The 14,746-nt window shown below is 40.3% G+C and overlaps 1 pseudogene; it reads left to right on the plus strand.

The window, feature by feature from the left end:
* The window catches only part of LOC141488365 (proteasome subunit beta type-8-like), a 9,208-nt pseudogene extending 3,826 nt beyond the window's left edge, over positions 1-5,382 (plus strand).
* Positions 5,383-14,746: the final 9,364 nt, after the last annotated feature.

Genomic DNA, 14,746 nt, shown 5'->3' on the forward strand with positions numbered 1-14,746 from the left:
GATCTGGTTGGAATCTTATTGTAGCCAAGATAACATTGATGTGGGACTTAGAAGCTCTCTCCCCTAATAATCCCTATTCATAAAGAACTCACAGGCAAGACTGACCTGCATAAGGCCAAGTAGTCTGGTGCTGTTATGACAACCACAGGTGGAACTCAAAATTCAATAAATCTAGGAGCTTTTTTGGGGTGAATTAATTAAATGTTTGACCAAATAATAGTAGGTGAATGATGTTAGAAATATCCAAATGACTTGGCAGAAAAAAGTTTCTCCACTGTATCTAGTGGAAAGTGGAGAGAGGCAAAGACATATACTAACATCGAAAAGATAAATTGAATAACTATGAAATGCAGAGGAAGGGCACTAGCAGTTGAAGGATTATGAAACACCTATTACAAGGTTTCCTTTTTCTGCACCTTGGTTTCTGCAATTCTATTTTCACTTGGAGGTTTGTTTTTGTTTTGTTTTAGTTTAGTTTTTTTTAAGAGGAATATTTTTGGGGGCAGCTAGCACTGGCCCTGGAGTAAGGAGTACCTGGGTTGAAATCTGGTCTCAGACACTTAATAATTACTTAGCTGCGTGGCCTTGGGAAAGCCACTTAACCCCATTTGCCTTGCAAAAAAAACCTTAAAAAAAAGAGGATTATTTTTGTTGAAGGTGAGAAGTTGGAGACTGTGAAGCTGAGTCAAGCCTGGGGGCAATAGTGGAGAGAGAGTGCACACAGTACAATTCAATGAAGTTAATATTGGTGGTTTTTTGGAAGGTGGATTTCTTTCAGAATTCTTTATGTAAAGTCCAATTTGAATGCTTCAATTTTATGTAAAACAGGGCATTTGGAGCACATTCTCCCCTGGAACATACCTTCCCATTGGAGCACACCCTTCCTCATAAATAAACCCATGTCTTTGTGCTTCCCATTGCAGTGCTGCTCTTATGTGAGTGATTATATTTGTGTATGTCCAGGCTGGAAATTGGGGTCCCTTCCCCTTTTTGTCATCATCACTCTTCTTCATTTGCCAATTAAACTTCGCACTGAACTGATTTCCATTGTTTTACATGTCATTCTTAGCATCTGAACTTATGAAAGAGCTATTTGAAGCCTCTGGTTGATTCATGGGCCTCTTTTTAGACATTTTTGGGGAACCTGGAAAGGACTTAATTTACTGACAGCCACCACTCTACTGGGAAATATGCCCTGTGACTTCAGTCATAAAAAGCAAAGGTCAAGGAGGAACCCTATTTCCTCCCACATAGGACTCCTTTATCTTAGAGGACATCTCTAAACAGAGATGCAAGACCTGGCAAGAGTAAAGAGATGAATCATATCTCTGGAACAAGACTCTGGGGTTCTGACCACATTCAGATCCTGATTGCAGTCTAGGCCCCCTATAGAACAGCAGCCCCCCACCTCAGCCCCATGGCAGAGGGGTGCACTTGTGGTCATTCACAGACAGGAGGGAAGTCAGAGCTTCACACACTGAGATCCCTGTGTGTGTGTGGGACCTGGCAAGAGTAAAGAGATGAATCATATCTCATAGAAAAATGATAGTGATAATATTTATATAAAACTTCTCATTTAATAGAGCAGGTAGAAGGACCTTTTATAGATGAACAGGAGAGAGCTGAATTTAAAGATATGATATATTGTAAAAATGGAATCAATGGCTAAAAGGGAAATGTAATGGGAGTAAGAGAAAGGAGAGGTGGAATAAGCTAAGATAGTTCGTATGATAAGATATTTTTCATTGTAATGAGCTATTGCAATGATATAGAAGGGGAGAAGGCGAGGGGAAATGAGGGAACCTTCATTCTCATCAGAGGTGGCTTGGAAAGAAAACATCATATACACTCAATGGAGTATAGACATCTAGAGTAAAAAGGAGAGAAGGGGGACAGGGGGAAGGTGGAGATGTGAGTGATGGAGGAGAGGGTGGATCATGGGGAAGAGTGGTCAGATATAACACATTTTCTTTTTTACTTCTTGCCAGGGGCTGGAATTGGATGATCTGTCCCGGACCACAAGTCGGGCTGGTTGCTGGGCCTTAGGGGTGGTATGCGGGCCTCTTGGCCCCAGGGCTGGTGATCAAGGCTGCCCCACTCAGCTACCCTACAGCACATTTTAGACGAGGGACAGAGTGAAAGGAGAGAGAAAATATAGTATATGGTAGTAGGGAAGTATGAATGGAGGGAGTTGCAATCAGCAACTGTGAAAAAATAAGGAAGTAGCTTTTGTGATGGACTTATAAAGAATATGATCCACCACAGACAGAGCTGATGGTGTTGGAACACAGACTGTAGCCCATTTTTTTCTCTTTCCTTTACTTTATTTCTCATGAGGGTCTATATTTTTTTGGAGGGGAGGGGGTATTATGCTCACTCTTAAACAATATTTTAATAATGTATAAAAAACAACATTTGCACAAAAATAAAAATAAATAAATAAATAAATGAAGTATGCACTCTGGAGTTCTGATCTTGATCCTCAATCTTCTAAGACATATGTTCTCATTCCTTTTCAGAGTCTTCTATCTTCCTTCTTATCTCTAGGCCTACAGAGAGTTGGACTTTCTCTATTTAGTGGTAGCACTGAGAAATATCTCTTTTTGTTAAACTCATCTTAGAGGTTTTTATCAAAAGCCTTCTGTCCAAGGGGTCCTCTGGGAAGCCTCTCTTCTTTTGAGAAAGAGGGTCATTTTGAGCCAAGTAGCAGGTAGAAAAGAAAGTCAGATATTTGAAAACATAACAGTATGGAATTTTCCTCAGGAACAGAGGGTTAGGGAAGGGAGAAAGCTCTCCAAGGTGTAGAATATAGGGGAACTAGGGCATTGAGATTTGGAGGACTTCAGAAACTGAAGCTACAACTTGGCCTTGAAGATTTTCCCTGGGATCCATCACAAGCCAGACATCTAAGAGACCCTAAAGAGTGGCACTGGCTCTAGAGTTAAGATAGCCAATATTTTGAGCTTTGTCACTTACCTGAGCCTTCTCATACCTAACAGGAGGATGGGAGAGCTCAGAATGAGTGGTCCTTAAGGTCTCTTGATTCATTCACTTAATATCTTTAATCATGGTTCAACCTAAGACTGTAAAATGCTACATTTGTAATCTTTTTTTGTTTGTTTGCATTAAAGGATTTATTTCCCCACTCCCATCCATTCCAGCAATTTTTGCACCTTAAAAAAGTTGACTAAGCTTGGTTGTAATAATAGTATACTATGGAGAATGATTATCACAACACAAAGTAAAGGGTGTGATGCTAAGGTCCAAGTAGACTCTACCTTACCTGTTTCCCTCTTAAACCACCAAAATTCAGTTGAAAGAAGTGGAAGTCAGTGGAAATTTCAGTTTGAGTGAGTTTGAGTGTATCTTCTTTTATTGGTCATAAAGAAACCTTTGATTTGTACTCAGACAGATATTGGAAGTGGCTGAGATTAGGAGAGATGTACGGTTAGGTTCAGTACTAGGTGAGTGACTTCTAAACATTCTTTAAAAATTTTCTAAATGACGATTCATTTTCATTCTCTTTATATGATCCACAGTGCCTTCCTTGGAGGACTGAAGGAAAAGTATAATGGAAAAGTAATGCTAACTGATTGTTTTGGTTACAAAATTGAGGAAACCTTGAATTAAGTCTCTATCCTGCTTATTGTCTTGTATGGGGAATCCCACAACACATCTGCACAGATTTAGAAAAAAATCTGTAAAGGGGAGAAATGCAAAACTACATGGACCTTTAAAAAACTGTAAAAAGTTGATTGTATATAATTTGTTAATTTTTTAGTCTCTTTTCTAACACAGAAACTTTTTAAGATAAAGTTTAAATGTTTTGGGAGTTTCAGGGTCCCTTTTGAAAATACTTCATGCTTCAGCTGCTATGGTTTGAAGCCTTAGATCCTTCAAAATCTAACTTCCAATTTCCCCCTTTTAGGCAAAACTCCTCACTGTCTCTGAGCTCTCACTTCTGAAATAGACCATTCTGGCCTGTGTTTTTCTCCTTCTCCCCATTTTCCTTCTTCCATGTGCTTGGCATATGGTAGGCAATATAACAAATTGCTTATTGACTTGATTAAAAATATCATCTCCAATGACCCCCTTCCTCCTCAGGTATATACCGCCCTTAGGAATGGGGAGCGCATCTCTGTGTCTGCTGCTTCCAAGATACTGTCCCAACATGATGTGCCAGTATCGAGGCATGGGGCTGTCCCATAAGGGCAGTATGATCTGTGGTTGGGACAAAAAGGTGTGTTTCTTTTTCCACTGTACTACAAGTGTGTACTGCCTGAGTTTCATTCTTCCAGTTATTCCTATTTCATCAGATATGTTAGAATAGTCCATGTTAGTTGTATTATTTGAAGGAAACTCTCCTATTCTCCTGCTCCCAAACGCAGATGCTGTTGAAGCAGAAACTATATGATTCAGAAGGCCCTTTTCTCACAGAAATGTTCTTGCTTGAGCAAATTTTAGCCTATATTTCAGATAAGTAAAAACAAGAATCAGAGAGTTTAAGTGACTGCTCCTATGTGGCTAGTAAGTGACATCTGGGATTTAAATCCAGGTTTTCTGATACCAGGTCCATTCTCTTTTTCTCCTATTGCCAACTGATTCTAGAAACTCCTTTTCAAAGAGTCCCTTTGCTTCTGTTGAAAACTTCTACAAGAATCCCCCAGGTTCTATGATCATTTCCTGGTTTTAGACTCATTTTATGACTTCTCCTGAATTCTTTGCTGTCTGCTTCTAAGTCTGACTTTATATTTTTTTCCTTCAGGGCCCTGGACTGTACTATGTGGATGAAAATGGCACAAGACTCTCAGGGGACTATGTTTTCCACAGGCAGTGGTAAATAGTTATGCCTATGGAGTTCTGGACAGTGGCTACAGGTCTGACCTCAGCCCTGAGGAAGCTTATGACCTTGGCCGGACGGGCCATTGTCCAGGCTACACCACCGGGATTGCTACTCTGGGGGTTTTGTCAATAGTAAGAGACTAACTCCAATTCCCTTTTCTGGTCCCCTTTGAGTTAGGGATTAGGAGAATAGAGAGGAAATGGGAGATGGGTTATCTGCCAGGATGGCAGTGGGGGTTAGGTAAGAGATATCCAGGTTACTGAATATACTGAATAGAAACCCAAGTGGAAAAGTAGGCACTCATACTTCTAATTTAAGGGTAGTGAGATAAGGGATTTGGAAATTAAAGGGAATAAGAGCAGTGGTAAAGAATTCTATTTCTTTTACATTTTTCCCACAGTGTACCACATGAAGGAGGATGGATGGGTGAAGGTGGAGAGTTCTGATGTCAGTAACCTGTTCCATAAGTACCTGGAGACCCGGGGTGACCTTGGAAACTTGCAGGATTGACCCCACTGGGAAGACTCAGGTAGCTGAGCCAGCTGATACCCCAGGATTTACCAGGAAAAGAAAGGGCAGCAACTGGAGCCCAACTGAGACAAAACAGACTAGAAGGCACAATTCAAATTTTCCATTGATTTTCTAACTTTGAAGCATTTTCTGTGTTCAGCCTTCTAAAATAAAACAAATGCTTCAAAAAGAACTCTGCTATGATTGAGTGGATATATGACTATAAGGAGGGCTGTGAGATGAGGAAAGAATGGGGGCAGAAATCAGGAGGTATTAGGATTTCTGTTAAGTATGCACTCTGTGGGGCAAAGCCAAGATGGTGACAGGAGAAGAGCTTCTCCTAGGTGTTTCTCATCCATAATATTTCAAAAATCTTAAAACTATGGCTCTAAACTGAATTTTCAAGAGACAGAATCCACAAAAAGATCCAGTGAGACAATTCTCCAGACCAAGGTAATCTGGAAAATAGTGGAAAGGCTCCACTCCACGGGGTTAGAGGGGTGACCTGCCAGAGTGAAGAAACTTTAGCTTCCTGGAGGCAACCCCAGGGTGCCTGGGAGCCATGGCTCACAGCAATGGGGGGTAGTTTCCTGACCTACACCCTGGGGAGCACTGAGCACAAATTGGAGGATCAACGGAGGGGATCTCTGCCAGAGCAAGCACACAAAAGGCCAGGCCCTCGGGGCAATTGTGGGATGTCAGCAAGGTCAGCTCAAGCAGCAGTGGCCCACAGGGCAGCCCAGATCCACGAAATGGAAGCAGGCGTGGATGCCAGTAAGCAGGAGTGGAGCCGGTAAGCAAGGAGCCTCCAGGCAACTGAGTGCTCAGCCCACCGAAGGTAGGGGAGTGGAGAGAGACTTCAGAAGGGTCTGTCCTCTTGTGCCTGGAACAGATGACTCTGGGGTTTCTGACCTACATTCAGATCCTGATTGCAGTCTAGGCCCCCTATAGAACTAGCAGCCCCCCACCTCAGCCCCCATGGCAGAGGGGTGCACTTTGTGGTCATTCACAGACAGGAGGGAAAGTCAGAGCTTCACACACTGAGATCCCTGTGTGTGTGTGGGAGGGTGTCCCAATAATACTGAACAGAAAGTTTGACCTTCAAATTATAGGACTCAGGTGAAGCATAGAGAGTGGAGGAGAAGGGTAAAATATATGAGCAACTTAATGATGATTTCTATTCCTGCATAGAAAAAATGATAGTGATAATATTTATATAAATAAACTTCTCATTTAATAGAGCAGGTAGAAGGACCTTTTATAGATGAACAGGAGAGAGCTGAATTTAAAGATTATGATATATTGTAAAAATGGAATCAATGGCTAAAAGGGAAATGTAATGGGAGTAAGAGAAAGGAGAGGTGGAATAAGCTAAGATAGTTCGTAATGATAAAGATATTTTTCATTGTAATAGAGCTATTGCAATGATATAGAAGGGGAGAAGGCGAGGGGAAATGAGGGAACCTTCATTCTCATACAGAGGTGGCTTGGAAAGAGAAACTATCATATACACTCAATGGAGTATAGACATCTAGAGTAGTAAAAAGGAGAGAAGGGGGACAGGGGGGAAGGTGGAGATGTGAGTGATGGAGGAGAGGGTGGATCATGGTGAGAAGAAGTGGTCAGATATAACACATTTTCTTTTTTACTTCTTGCCAGGGGCTGGAATTGGATGATCTGTCCCCGGACCACAAGTCGGGCTGGTTGCTGGGCCTTAGGGGTGGTATGCGGGCCTCTTGGCCCCAGGGCTGGTGATCAAGGCTGCCCCACTCAGCTACCCTACAGCACATTTTAGACGACGGGACAGAGTGAAAGGAGAGAGAAAATATAGTATATGGTAGTAGGTGAAGTATGAATGGAGGGAGTTGCAATCAGCAACTGTGAAAAAATAAGGAAGTAGCCTTTTGTGATGTGACTTATAAAGAATATGATCCACCACAGACAGAGCTGATGGTGTTAGGAACACAGACTGTAGCCCATTTTTTTCTCTTTCCTTTACTTTTATTTCTCATGAGGGTCTATATTTTTTTGGAGGGGAGGGGGTATTATGCTCACTTCTTAAACAATATTTTAATAATGTAATAAAAAAACAACATTTGCACAAAATATAAAAATAAATAAATAAATAAATGAAGTATGCACTCTGGAGTTCTGATCTTGATCCTCAATCTTCTAAGACATATGTTCTCATTCCTTTTCAGAGTCTTCTATCTTCCTTCTTATCTCTAGGCCTACAGAGAGTTGGACTTTCTCTATTTAGTGGTAGCACTGAGAAATTATCTCTTTTTGTTTAAACTCATCTTAGAGGTTTTTTATCAAAAGCCTTCTGTCCAAGGGGTCCTCTGGGAAGCCTCTCTTCTTTTGAGAAAGAGGGTCATTTTTGAGCCAAGTAGCAGGTAGAAAAAGAAAGTCAGTATATTTGAAAACCATAACAGTATGGAGTTTTCCTCAGGATACAGAGGGTTTAGGGAAGGGAGAAAGCTCTCCAAGGTGTAGAATATAGGGGAAACTAGGGCATTGAGATTTGGAGGACTTCAGAAACTGAAGCTACAACTTGGCCTTGAAGATTTTCCCCTGGGATCCATCACAAGCCAGACATCTAAGAGACCCTAAAGAGTGGCACTGGCTCTAGAGTTTAAGATAGCCAATATTTTGAGCTTTGTCACTTACCTGAGCCTTCTCATACCTAACAGGAGGATGGGGAGAGCTCAGAATGAGTGGTCCTTAAGGTCTCTTGATTCATTCACTTAATATCTTTAATCATGGTTCAACCTAAGACTGTAAAATGCTACATTTGTAATCTTTTTTTGTTTGTTTGCATTAAAGGATTTATTTCCCCACTCCCATCCATTCCAGCAATTTTTTGCACCTTAAAAAGTTGACTAAGCTTGGTTGTAATAATAGTATACTATGGAGAATGATTATCACAACAACAAAGTAAAGGGTGTGATGCTAAGGTCCAAGTAGACTCTACCTTACCTGTTTCCCTCTTAAAACCACCAAAATTCAGTTGAAAGAAGTGGAAGTCAGTGGAAATTTCAGTTTGAGTGAGTTTGAGTGTATCTTCTTTTATTGGTCATAAAGAAACCTTTGATTTGTACTCAGACAGATATTGGAAGTGGCTGAGATTAGGAGAGATGTATGGTTAGGTTCGAGTACTAGGTGAGTGACTTCTAAACATTCTTTAAAAATTTTCTAAATGACGATTCATTTTCATTCTCTTTATATGATCCACAGTGCCTTCCTTGGAGGACTGAAGGAAAAGTATAATGGAAAAGTAATGCTAACTGATTGTTTTGGTTACAAAATTGAGGAAACCTTGAATTAAGTCTCTATCCTGCTTATTGTCTTGTATGGGGTGCCTCCACATGGCAGTTAAGGAGAGATAACTCAGTTATCAGTGGCCCACCCGGAATCCTGCTAATTGGCATGGCTGAGGTCTGAGGGGATTGAAGGAAGCTGTTAGGTTGGTCAGAGTGAAAGTGAAAGTGCTGGAATCCTGGACTAGAAGGGAAAGGGGGAAAAAGTACAATGGGAGCTCAGGCTAGAGGAGCTGGAACTGCACAGAGACAGTTGCTCTTCGCTGTTAAGTGAGATGCTTATGCTCATCCCTATGCTCCTCCCCAATCCCACCTTCCCTAGACCCAGTCTCCAGGGAATTTACTATTAATTGGCAAAATTTTCTAGAGAAAACTGATCACATTTTCCTTTATGACTCTCTTAGGAGCTCTCTCCCTTCCTCATTAACAAAATTTTGGGAAATGATTCTTCCTATTCTGATTTTTTTCCTTTAAGAGTCTGTGTGTATGTGTGTGTGTGTGTGTGTGTGTGTGTGTGTGTGTGTGTGTAGCAGGGCAGGGGTGGGTGATGGAGAATGCTCCACAGAAGAAAACAAACTGATCAATTCCAACTTGCAAGGTTGGTTCTTGGAATGGTATCTTGGGGACCTGGAAAGGACTTTCACTGAATGTAGAGCCAGAGAGGTCCAAACATACTCTGTCACTGGTCAAGGCACCAGGTTCCTATTTATAAAGTAGGCCCTTCATCTGTAAAATTATGAACTAGGGGAGCAGAATATACATTTTGAAGAGATCTTAAAGATTTCCTCATGAAGAACCCAGAGAGGTTAAAGTAATTTTGGTCAAGGTCACATAAGCAGTAAGTAGCAGTCATGATTTGAAAAAATCAGTTCTTTTGGACTCTGAATTCAGTTCTCTTTCCACTTTTAACAGATGATTTTCAAGGCACTAAATCTTTGGTCTAGTTGAGAAAATCAGTGAAAGACCTAGGCAACAGATCATTAAAGAGTATCACTTCCCTCAGACCAGAGATGAGACTACTAAAACAGAATCCTATACATGCCAAGATTTTTGTCAGATTGCTCTCGTTTGTTATAATTGATTCTTTAATCTAGTGAGAAGGGATGCAGAATGTCTAAAGGTGAAAAAAATCAATAAAAATGATAATAAAATTAATGTCCCTTGACTGAGACCTTGATGAAGAGGATAAAGTCCTAGAAAAGGCAGATCTGGTTGGAATCTTATTGTAGCCAAGATAACATTGATGTGGGACTTAGAAGCTCTCTCCCCTAATAATCCCTATTCATAAAGAACTCACAGGCAGTACTGACCTGCATAAGGCCAAGTAGTCTGGTGCTGTTATGACAACCACAGGTGGAACTCAAAATTCAATAAATCTAGGAGCTTTTTTGGGGTGAATTAATTAAATGTTTGACCAAAATAATAGTAGGTGAATGATGTTAGAAATATCCAAATGACTTGGCAGAAAAAAGTTTCTCCACTGTATCTAGTGGAAAGTGGAGAGAGGCAAAGACACTATACTAACATCGAAAAGATAAATTGAATAACTATGAAATGCAGAGGAAGGGCACTAGCAGTTGAAGGATTATGAAACACCTATTACAAGGTTTCCTTTTTCTGCACCTTGGTTTCTGCAATTCTATTTTCACTTGGAGGTTTGTTTTTGTTTTGTTTTTAGTTTAGTTTTTTTTAAGAGGAATATTTTTTGGGAGGCAGCTAGCACTGGCCCTGGAGTAAGGAGTACCTGGGTTGAAATCTGGTCCAGACACTTAATAATTACTTAGCTGAGTGGCCTTGGGAAAGCCACTTAACCCCATTTGCCTTGCAAAAAAAAACCTTAAAAAAAAGAGGATTATTTTTGGTGAAGGTGAGAAGTTGGAGACTGTGAAGCTGAGTCAAGCCTGGGGGCAATAGTGGAGAGAGAGTGCACACAGTACAATTTCAAATGAAGTTAATATTGGTGGTTTTTTGGAAGGTGGATTTCTTTCAGAATTCTTTATGTAAAGTCCAATTTGAATGCTTCAACTTTTATGTAAAACAGGGCATTTTGGAGCACATTCTCCCCTGGAACATACCTTCCCATTGGAGCACACCCTTCCTCATAAATAAACCCATGTCTTTGTGCTTCCCATTGCAGTGCTGCTCTTATGTGAGTGATTATATTTGTGTATGTCCAGGCTGGAAATTGGGGTCCCTTCCCCTTTTTGTCATCATCACTCTTCTTCATTTGCCAATTAAACTTCGCACTGAACTGATTTCCATTGTTTTACATGTCATTCTTAGCATCTGAACTTATGAAAGAGCTATTTGAAGCCTCTGGTTGATTCATGGGCCTCTTTTTAGACATTTTTGGGGAACCTGGAAAGGACTTAATTTACTGACAGCCACCACTCTACTGGGAAATATGCCCTGTGACTTCAGTCATAAAAAGCAAAGGTCAAGGAGGAACCCTATTTCCTCCCACATAGGACTCCTTTATCTTAGAGGACATCTCTAAACAGAGATGCAAGACCTGGCAAGAGTAAAGAGATGAATCATATCTCTATTTTATCATGGAAAACTGGATCTCTGCCTTAATCAGACTACATGGAGAAGAATGTGTTCATGGGGGTAGGGTAGGGTGGAAGAAAGAGCTCTGACTTGCTTCCAAATCAGGAACTCTGTATATTAGATTCCCACAAACATGAGCATGGACATGGACAAGCTAAGATATATTTCAAAGGAGGTGAACAAAATGGTGATAGACTTGGAAACCAAGCTACAGGAGAAGCAGTTGAAAGTATAGATGATAAATAGGATGCAGAAGAAACCTGTGGAGAATGTGGAGGTGCAAGATGATAGTGATTATGGTTTTCAAATATTTTAAGGAACTCTTATGAGAAAGAGGGGATTTCATATCCATGGTGGCTTCTGTCACTACTTCAAATATGAGAACTTCAGAACTGGATGAGATGGAACTCAACTCTCATCCTTTAATGGGTAAATGGAGGCTCAGAGGAGCAGCAAGACAACCAGAGACTAAGGAAGACATACGTGGAATAATAGAGTTACAAATGTTCTAGCTAGAAGGGGATGCTAAGATCCAGTCTAAGCCATTGTTTTCAGATGAAGAAATTGTCTCTCAAGAGAGGGAAAGTCATTTGTCTGAGGTCACCCAATAGGTCAGCAACAGCACTGGGACTGGAGCCTCTGTCTTTTGTATCCTAACTCAGGATTTTTTCATTACCCCACATTGGGAGATGATGCTATTGATGACAAAAAAAATCAAACAATTAGAGATTGGGAGACAGAGCTGGAGGATTAAAGGGACAGAAGGGCAGGGATGGAGAGGCAAATAAATTCTCTTTTCTTCTTACAGCAGTTTTGCCTAAGCCCTGGTTAGTGGCAATGACAGGTCCCAATTGGGGTAGCAAGCACAAATGTAAGACTGTATTGCCAAGGTCAGCTAGGGAGAATGAGCTTTGTTCTTCATCCTATAAGTTTTTCAAGTCACCTTCTGTCCCTAAGCTCTACCCAGTCCCTTTAGGGTCACTGGGTCCTAGGCACCCAGAATTGCTCCATAGCTCTTGTCTTAGAAAGAAGCAGGGCACAGAGAAAATGATGTAATTTTTTGAAATTTTTATGGCGGGTGTTCTCCATTCTGTATTGACTATCTAGGATCTTCATTTCCTAAGACAGTTTGAACTTTTGATCATGCCCTTTGGGGCAGAAGAAAGCTTAGCACTTGGCACATAGTACATACAACACTGCTCATGTGCAATGAGTGCTATCTTAACTACTCCTTAGGGATAACCCCTGTGGCATACACATTGGAGAATAACTGGACCCACTTGCTAAACCACTCTTTAGGCATCACCTGCTACAGAAATGCATTTAAACAAAATCCAAGGGGTGGAGGGTGCTTCTGTTTCTTCTTCTCTCCCATTCTCCCAGCTGCTGTTCTCTTTCTTTTCTGAACACAATATGGTCCCAGCTCCATATGGCTATGATGATCTAAACTTCTCTTCTCTTTTCTTTCTTTTTTTCCCCTTTACAAGCACTTACTTTTCAAATTCAGTTTCTGCTTATCTGCCTGTCCACCTGAGAACTTTTTCTGTAGTTACCTGAGAACTTTATGTCATATCCTTTGAACTTTCTGTAAAAACCTGTGAATTTGTAGTAGCCTGAGTCTGAGATTAGTGAGTTTTTCACCCCAATGAACATAATCATTAAGTACCTTCCCTGAATCCCATATCCTCCTGTTTACAATAGGTGTGACTCTTTTATCTTTAACTGATCAGATAAGGGAACCAGGAACTTGAATGATATCCCTTTAATCTTTTGTCCCATAGACTTCTTAGGGACCCATAGACATTCATCTTCTGGCTTTAGACTTCTTTTGGTATCTAGGTATCTTATCCTCTATCAATTCTTTCCTCTTTACATCTCTCCTGTAGCTAGATATTCTAGATAATGAACTTTGGGGGAAACTCATTACACTTTTAAGTTCCAATATTTTAAAAAAATATCCTGGTATTCAATTTTATTATTTAATAAAATTGAAATAGATCCAGGAATCCACTCTTCTCTTGATCCCAGCTTATATCCCTTAGAAATTCATGTAACCAGCTTCCCAGTTTCCCTGGTATTCTTGGAATCATATCCACTGATCTGAGCAGTTCTGTCTGTGCCTCTAGCCTTCATTCTCCAGAATTCTACTATTGCCAGATGATTCGTGTTGCTAGTTGAAGACTGAGAGACCTTTGAAATGGTGAAATAATTCACATAAAGCCCTGGGATTTTGAAGGTGGTCAGGATTTATTTTACAGGCCATCAAATTGTACAGATTAAAACCTCTTTTGCCTCCTGGAGAAGCAACAAGCACTTAGTTACTTTGAGGACAGGTAGTTAGGGGAGAGAGAGAGAGAGAGAGAGAGAGAGAGAGAGAGAGAGAGAGAGGATAAACATAAGGACTGGCTTAGTCCAATCACATGGCAAAGGGGTCCATGGTTCTCCAGTGGGCTTAGGCCAGAAGTACGTGGCCTAAGAAAGAAAGACAGGGAGAGCCATCCTTGCAAGGTGACTTCTCTTGCAGGTGACTTAAATGTACTTCTGTAGTGGGTTGGACAAGGGTATGGCACTTGGAAAATGTACCTGTCTCAGGTATTCTCCAATAGACAAGCTACATATTGGATCCTCCCTGTCCCAAGGTTCTTGACCTCTAAGTCCAACATGTCATTTCCTGTCACACTAGTACAAACTTGACCCATCAATGGCCACAATCAGGTAGCTAGAAATTGGGAAGCAGGAAGAAGGGGAACAAGCCAAGGCCACTCCCATCCTGACAAATTCATGTTCAACAGCAGAGTCACTTTGAACAGCAGAGTTCCCCAGATAAGCATAGACAATATTTTTCATGTTTATATTTAAATCATATACCTCTTTTGAACTTATGGTATGTGATATAAGATGTTAATCTGTGCCTAGTTTTTGCAAGACTACTTTTAAAATTTTCTCAAAAGTTTTTATTAAATAGTATGTTAATGGTTGGTATCTTTGAGTTTATTAAATACTATTACTATAGTAATTCAATTCTGAATACGATCAAATTTTGTTTCTTGCCCAAATTGTTTTGACAATTATAGTTTTGTTGTACAGTTTGAAATCTCACAGTCCTAGGCCTTCTTACTTTCCTCTATCCCTCTATTCTTTTGGTACTTCAGACCTTTTTTTGTTCTTCCAGATGAATTTATTTTTTTTTCAGGGCTATAAAAGAATTCTTTAATAGTTTTATTGATTTGACCCTGAATAAATAAGTCAATTTATGTACTATTGTCAATTTTATTGGCCTTAGATCCATGAGCCTAGATGCAAAAAGGATTTTACAATTTTGTTCCTATAGGTGAGGAATCAGAGATAGCTATAAATGACTTATCTAGGGATACACACTAGTAAATGATTATGGTCATATTTCAGTTCAGGTCTTCCTGACTCCAAGGACAGAATTCTATCCACTGTACCACCACAGCTATAAAATGGTTTTTAGTCTGACTTCCAAGCATGAAATCATAGTACCTCTTGGAATCTGTTACCT

The sequence above is a fragment of the Macrotis lagotis genome, chromosome 5 (genome assembly GCF_037893015.1).
Source record: "Macrotis lagotis isolate mMagLag1 chromosome 5, bilby.v1.9.chrom.fasta, whole genome shotgun sequence".
Lineage (NCBI taxonomy): Eukaryota > Metazoa > Chordata > Mammalia > Peramelemorphia > Peramelidae > Macrotis > Macrotis lagotis.